Genomic DNA, 6,074 nt, shown 5'->3' with positions numbered 1-6,074 from the left:
TTGGGGAAGTTGTAAAATACATGCACACCTCATCCTGAAAGAAAGGTTTGCTTGTAATTCATGACAGCTGTAAAGAGGCTTCATCGTCAGTGAGCTTTCTAGGCACCGTCAGTTCATTGTAGAGTCATTACATCATAGCTGTTTTTGAGAAAGATGCCGGGTTTCCTGTTTCCTCCTCTCAGCCTGGACCTTTACAGCCTTTCATCTCTGTTTAATGTCAAAGCAGCTGAGCTATAAATCTGGGCGATGTCGTCTCCTCTGTCCACCGCTTTAGATATTTAGCACCACTGTCCACATGCCTTCACTCTCCAGCAGAGAAACTGTGCTCTTTGTGTATTTCACCTCCGTCTCTCAGTTCTTGTACGACTATTTGTTGTTAAAGTACCTCCAAAGCATCACTGCTGTACCAACACTTTAACGTTGGTTAGTTATCTGTGTCTCCGAGCCTGACGTACAAGTGTACAAGTATTTTCTTGACCTTTCTGGACCCTTTCTAACGTTTCGCCTACAGTAATAACAACAAGGGTGAAATCCTTATCAGCTAGTTGAGTGTTATACAAGTATGTTGAACCCACCGTCTAACGTACCCACGGACTACACTTTGACCCCAACAAATAACATGTTTGCTGCTATGCACTTCGTCTTCCTTTGTTTGTAGTTCTTCAAAAGTTAATTTAAGCTGATGTTTTTGTCTACAACAAGTCACAGTACACCCAAGATTTTTAAAGTTTTGCTGTTGAAGCAATTGTGTTTGCGAATGGTAGATTAAACTGAATCATAATAGATAAGGATACTTTTCAATTAGCTCATCGGGTAACAGAATAATGACATTTTTACAGAGTGGATCCTCTGTTGTTTTAAAAGCTAAATATCCGTATGTTTTCTGCTGCTGATTCTTCGATTGTAACAGGTTTTATTAACTTCCTGTTGACTACCTATTGATACTGTTCACGTAGTCGTGTTTTGGAGGGATTTTAGACTTTCACAACCATCTCCTCCGACAACACTGAATCATCGGTGTGTTCCATCCTGCTTGTTTTCAGCCGTGACGACACTGTAAATGTTCTTTTCGGGTGCTTTTTGTTCTGCTGCTTTTATATTTGCCTTCTTCCAACTCATGTTTGGATGATAACAGTGGCCTCAACCTGTCAGGTGCCACTCAGCTTTGAAATCCGGCTGGCGTTGGTTATCTCGTGCCACCCCTCTTCTTCTTCTTCTTCTTCTTCTTCTTCTCCTCCGCCATCTGAAAACCCCAATCAGTTGCCTTCACCGTGTCTGTGCCCTTGAGTTTCCTGTGTGGTTTCATTTCATTTCTCACCTGCCTCACCTCACCTCAATGTCTTTGTTATGTTGTGCTGCGAATATGTTAATGTTCAGGTTTCACTGTTGCTTTCTGTTTGTTTATTGTTTGTTTTGTCATGGTACTGTAGCAGTGAACACACATTCACAGTTTGAATATCAAAAGGCATTCACAAGTCACCTGCTCGTCCACAGTGGGTCTTCACAATGGCTTTGATATTGAAACTTGATCATTTTGAAAGCCACAAGATTATCTAGCTATCACAGATCATTAATACTGACAACTGGAATTTTAGATGTTTACCTGATACCTTTCTTGTCATTATGTTTTTGGGCAACAGTTTGGTTTGGGAACATTTTTCAAAAAGGTGTGTCCTATTGTTATTTTTATCCTGCTTCTTTTTTTGTGGCCAGTAGTAAGTTATAATGTGAGTTTCTCATGTGATTTTAATATACTGTTGTACAGAATTTTCTTTTCATGCTTTGATTGTTTTTTTGGTTGGCACAAAAGAACCAGTGTGATTGTTTCCAGAAAATGTAAATCCCTTGCCGTCATGCTCTGTCCGGCTGAGGAGGCCTTTTCGAGCATGTGGTGATTTTTCAGCACTTATAAAAGTCATCCGACTGCAAGCTGTAACTTTTTAAACACAGATCGTCACTGTCCTGCAGAGCCTTTTATCTCCAAACCCGTGAACACCCAAGTAGAAGGAGCATTTGTCATGGAGGCCACTCTTAACGTTTTTAAAATCTGCTGTTCATCATGTGGCTCGGGCCTGACGTCAGGGCGAGATTAAATTGGAAACAGATAAATGAAGACATACTTGTAATAATGTTCAGGCTTCAACATTAATGTTTTTTGACTTGCCTGGTTTGTGTAGGGGAGAGCAAAACTTGACTTTGGTGACACTTGCCTGAAGTCAATTTTTGCAGTTTTGTCTGCAGCCCTCTAATCTGTAACAGGGATGCTGTCAGCTCTTGTTCTGGCACTCCAGCATCGTATTTCGGACACTTAGCGTGCCTTTGGAAAACCTGTTTTATTGGCCTTGCTGTCAAACTTGCAGCAAACTGCTCAATATATAGTTGGCGTTTCACGCACGTCCTCTAACGCCACCAAACTCCCATTTCCAGGATAATTGAAATTCAGCTCATAAACTTTGTCTTGACCCACCGCCACTTTCTCCCAGTCCCCTCATCGGTACAGCGCATGTGCAACTCTCATCAGAGAGGAGAAGAAGCTCACAGCTTAGCTACCTCAATCATCAGCTCCAGGATCAAACATGCTTAATTATTTTTGCCACATCAGGCAAGATTTACTCACCCAACAACTTGCCCCAGGCGATCCTCATCGCTGAGCCCTGACGTTGAAGATAACAGTCTCTGCATAACATCAGTGACGTGTTTTAAAGTTGTTCATTTTACCTGTATGTTCCTGGTAACGGTGTAATTATGGGTTTTAATGTGATTTTCATGCTCAACTAATCTAAAACTGTTTGAATGCAGAGTTGCAGACTGTCATGGGGATATCATGAGTTCACATACTTGTAGTATTTTTGTACCTAACTGTTGTACTAATGTGCCGCTGCAGCTTCAGTGTTTTTGATGACAAAAACCAAACGACACTTGCTGGAGCTTAAAATTCTTCACACAAACTGTGTCGATGTTTTCAGCAGCAACTCTCTTGAAACCCATCGTTCAAAGCAGCATCACATCTTGCGCTGTACTCGACATGTTTGTGACGTTTTGTCCTTTTTAAAAGTGTTTCAGCGACAACACAGATACAGTATGAGGCAACAACACAGTCATTCACATCAGCTTTTAAGCGTAGATTTTTATGTTCCCATGAGTCAGCAGTGTGGGTGTTTATCTGCTTTGATAATGGTCTGTGAGTTGTGATGTTAGAGTTTGGGGTCTGAACCTCACTGACGCTTTGTATCGGGTTCATCTCCCACCGGGACCACCTGTACTCGGATCAGTGTATATTTCTCGGTACTGTAAAGAAGCTTAAAGCGTCCACCGAACGGCAAATGTCATGTCATCCGTAGTGGAATCTAACCAACGGGCTATGCAGTAACTCATCCATCGATCTCTTTGTCCCTTTCAACAAACTCACCTCTTCTCTAAAGCTACCAGAGTTGGTTGACTTGTTTGTAAATGTTTTTAAAAAATATATGCAACCCTGTTAGAGTTCCCCTGTTAGAAATCCTGTTTGAATCTTGACGGAGAGAGTTTCTCCTCCTGAAGTTCCTGTCCTGCTGATATAGTTGTTAACACTATGTAAGGTGGATGCTCACAACGGGATGTTTAAGGCTGAATTATGCCCCAGAATGAGCGTATGAAGCATGTTTAAGATTGATATCAGACTGTAAACACCTTGTTGCTGTCAGACCTCATGTTGCGTCTGAGTTACAGTGGCATAATGTCCCCTGTGACCTTCTGACCTTTAGCTTCTTTTGCCTCAAAGGTTCCTAATCTGGTCAGACATCCTGTTGCGTGAACACATCCAGCCTTTAAAAAACTGTCTTCTGGAATGCTTGACTGGCGGGACAGACCTTTTCTCCCTTGTGTATTTGATTGTACAGAGATTTTGTAAATAATATTAATATGATATATTCTACACCAGCAATCTGTCTGTTGATTAAGTTGTTTCAACTGTGCAGGGCCTGGCTTCCCAAACACCACTAGGCACTTGATTAACAGTCCAAACGCAGACAGAGGACGCACCGAGGCGATCCACTTTTCCCTGCAGCTTCAGCTGTGATTGATAGCGTCAACAAATACTTCTGTCTGGTCTGTTTTAACCTACTTGTGCTGTATGACACATTTCTAGATGTTTATTAGCATATTAGCAAGTGTCTAAAAGTGATGGCATCCATTGTACATGTGTAAAACCCACCAATCTGTTGTGGCTTTAATATAATTTTCTAAACTCCATTCAGATCCATCTGACTTTGATTAAACTTTGATGCTAAATAAGTCATACACTGACTAAGAAGTGGGATGTGACATGTTGAGTCAGTGTTTAACTGGAATCAAAGCTCCAGGTGGTTGTTTTTCTGTCTGCTGGATTTCAGTGCCGGTCGCTTCACCTCCACTCCTCTTGGATCTGGGTGTGAAAGTTTTTGGGAAGCCCAGTGCTGGTTGTTGGCGTCAGTTCTGCTGCTGCTTTTAACTCCGGTTTGAAAACACAAAGGGTTAAAAAGGAAAAAAAAAATACATTAAAAATGGCTCCCTGCCTTGTGCAATGCGTATGTACTGAAGTGAAGAGATTTTTTTTTTTCTAAAAAGGAATTAAACTAAAACTGGATGAGAGATATGTGTGTTCTGGATGTTTCTTTATACTTTATACTTGTGCGATGGTGTGTCTGTGTCACTCTGCAGTTACACCTCCAAAACACTAGCTGGCGGTAGGGTTTTTGTGAAGTGCTGTAAAGTTTAGTTGATTCAAAACACACATTAAGCACACATTAGGTTCACTGACAAAACAGCTGTCTTATACTAAACACATTTTCCAAACAAATATAACATGCTAATGTTATTAGCACAAGCCTATGGCATTTTACATTGTATAAATTAGCCTAGCGATCAGCAGAGATTTCCTCTGCTCATATGAAGCCAGGATAAATCACACACTAAAATGCTGTTCTGTGGAGGATTTATTGTCTTCACAATTTATCGTTTCTTATCTGTGAAATTAAAGTAAATAAAAGCTTCATTTCCACTGAGGGAAATGGTTTCAGCTGACAAAAATAAGGCTATGGTGACAATTTATCGCAGAGGTATAAATGCCGCCTGACTTACTTTAGTCACGTATAGTGGTCACTACACTGGACATTATTTAAAAGCCATTTTCTTATATATGCATGGGTTTTGATGCCATAGTTGCTTATTACTCACTACAGTGCGCAATGCCATACACTGCCGCCCACTGGCCAGGTGTTGTCAGTGCAACACTAAGCTCTCAAAGCCAAGATGGCTGACAGAAGAAGAAATTTTGTGTTCCTCAAGAATATCATACCAATCCTTCTGAAATAGGAGACCTTGGCAGGTTAATAAAATCTGGAAAAAAAAAATAAAAAATCAAGTAACAGCTAACGTTAATGCAGAATTTATACTTCTGCGTTGAATCGTTGTAGCCTGATGTGCTACTCGCCAGAAAGGTAACTACACGTCGCAGCGACGCAGAGCTGAACTCATTTCCCTCAGTGGAAACAAAGCTTTTATTTACTTTTATTTCACAGACAAGAAACAATAAATTGTGAAGGCATCTCTGCTCATCACTAGGCTAGGTTAATGTATACAATGTAAAATACCATAGGCTGGTGCTAATAACGTTAGCATGTTGTATTTGTATGAAAAACGTGTTAAGTATAAGACAGTTGTTTTGTCAGTGAACCTTGTGAGTTGTAATGGAGCCAAATTATGTGCAGTTACCTTTGTTAAATGTTGCTGTTGTCCCTGGTTTTAGATGAGAAGAGGAAAAGTCTGCTAGCTGCTAGGCTAATTTATACAATATAAAATGCCATAGGCTTGTGCTAATAACATTAGCATGTTGTATTTGTGGGGAAAATGTGTCCAGATAAAGACAAGTGTTTGTCTGTGAATGCTGCGAGTTATAGTGAAGCTGTTTTGTGTACTTGTGTTTGAAATTGTCTCTATTAAGCCATGTTAATGTGTGTTTAATGTGTGTTTTGAATCAACTAAACTTTACAGGATTTCACAAAAACCCTACTGCCAACTAGTGTTTTGGAGGCGTAACTGCAGAGGGACACAGACAC

Source organism: Epinephelus fuscoguttatus, linkage group LG16 (genome assembly GCF_011397635.1).
Source record: "Epinephelus fuscoguttatus linkage group LG16, E.fuscoguttatus.final_Chr_v1".
Classification (NCBI taxonomy): domain Eukaryota; kingdom Metazoa; phylum Chordata; class Actinopteri; order Perciformes; family Serranidae; genus Epinephelus; species Epinephelus fuscoguttatus.
Note: the sequence above shows the minus strand (reverse complement) of the source record.